The sequence below is a fragment of the Magnolia sinica genome, chromosome 11 (assembly GCF_029962835.1).
Source record: "Magnolia sinica isolate HGM2019 chromosome 11, MsV1, whole genome shotgun sequence".
Lineage (NCBI taxonomy): Eukaryota > Viridiplantae > Streptophyta > Magnoliopsida > Magnoliales > Magnoliaceae > Magnolia > Magnolia sinica.
Window position 1 is genome coordinate 13,831,448 of NC_080583.1, and position 1,973 is coordinate 13,833,420.

The 1,973-nt window shown below is 39.0% G+C and overlaps 1 long non-coding RNA gene across 1 annotated transcript; it reads left to right on the top strand.

Moving 5' to 3' along the window:
* The first annotated feature begins 504 nt into the window (after positions 1-504).
* LOC131218261 (uncharacterized) lies at positions 505-982 on the top strand. Its single transcript, XR_009157585.1, has 2 exons — positions 505-677; positions 774-982. It is a non-coding gene; the product is annotated as an uncharacterized LOC131218261 (long non-coding RNA).
* The last annotated feature ends 991 nt before the right edge of the window (positions 983-1,973 follow it).

Genomic DNA, 1,973 nt, shown 5'->3' on the forward strand with positions numbered 1-1,973 from the left:
ACTTATAACCTATAACCTAAACTCAATTCCCTAAACCTTAATATATAACCTAACCTAAACCTGAACCTATAACCTAAACTTATAACCTAAACCTAAACCTAAACCTGTAACCTTAACCTAAACGTAAAACCTAAACTTAAACCTAAAACGTAAATGTATTCTTAAATCCCTAAACCTAAACCTAAACCTAAACCTAAACCTATAACTTGCAACATTAACATAAACTTATAACCTAAACCATATGGTGAGACCATTCCTTGGGAAGTGGGTACTTATGGCTACCGATGGTCCTCCTTACGGAAATCGTCTAGACGTTTATTTTAGCCCTACAAACCATATGATGAGACCATTCCTTTTATGTCAATTTCATTCCTCTTTGAGTTTTTATTAATTCGTTAAGAAAATAAAAAAGAAAATGGTATGCATGATGCACTTCTTTCACTTTATTTTTCTTTCCTCCAATGGTCATTCTGATTTATGAATGCCATGACTATTTATAGGATGATGGAATATACGAAGCTGTTACAGGAAGTGACTTTGTCATTACTAGAGTTGCATTTTGAGACAACTCTTCAAAGTACTACATAAATGACCGTAGAAGTAATTTTACAGAGGTCACTAAGAAATTGAAAGGAAAAGGAGTGGACTTGGACAACAATCGGTTTTTGATTCTTAAGGTGGGTGATGGCTGAAAAAGGCCTATTTACTTGTGAAAAAATATCATACCGTCAAAATATATCTTCTCTTTCAATTCTTTATCATTGAAATTTTAGGGTGAAGTCGAGCAAATTTCTCTAATGAAGCCAAAGATTTGTATTTTTAGCATTATTGTAATTGTAATTGATTGAATGAAGGATTGTAATTGACTGTAATTGTAATTGATTGAATGAAAGATTGTAATTGATTGTAATTGAATGAATGAATGATTGTAATTGATTGTAATGGAATGAATGAATGATTATGCAGGTGGTAATTAAATGAACAAATGATTATATATATATATATATATATTATACGAAATAGCCACAGATATTGACCGTAGTTGGTAATCTGACAGCTGTAGTGTAAAACACATATCCTAGCCCGTATTATTCCGTAGGCTTCCACGGTCATCCCAGTCAAATGCCGGCGACTTGCGAACAATTATCAGCTTTTGCGCGTGACCTTGAGATGTATCCCGTATATCTGAGTCGGCTCGACCCGAGACTTGTACCAGTGCGACCGCGCCGTCGCTGCGGTTCCGATGTCGCGTCTTACATGCCGATGCGGTACCCTGGCCAGGAGATGTAGGCACGCATTAAGTTCGAGGATGAATGCCGCGTGTTGCAATCCCTAGAAAGTATCACATCAATCACATCAATCAAGTACACATCACTCACCCATCCCATCCTCTCTCTCTCTCTCTTATTTTCTTTATTTTTTTCAAGCAACCATGAGACTCCAACGTCCAAGCCTGCATATGAGAAGCCATGTGTGGCCCACCTTCCTACTTTCCATCTCCACCATCCAAAGTCCATCTCAATCGTCGGAATCGTTTCCTTGGAGCTTTAGATCGTGTTGGCGGAAGAAGTCTAAGAGGATCTTGAGGTGGGTGCATCTTTAGGGTAAATTTCTCCATTTTTATGATGTGGGTGATTTTATGATTTGATTTTCTTGTGATTTGAGGGCCCACATGGTGGGACCCATCTTAATGTATGCTTAAAGGGACCCATAGTGGTGGGGTTCCTCCATCATCGCTCTTCTTCTTCTCTCTCTCTCTTGATGTGTGTGGCCCACCCTGATACACCCCACCATGAAGTGTATATTATATCCATGCCATGCAAATGTTAGGCCCACTTGCTGACGTCCAGCGGATGGCCACCTTGGCCGTCTGTTTTGGACAGACCCTGATGAAGGGAAATGCAAATATCAGCTTGATTTATGACAAGTGGCCACGTGTTACACAAACGCACCTGATGTATGCGTTTTGTCCA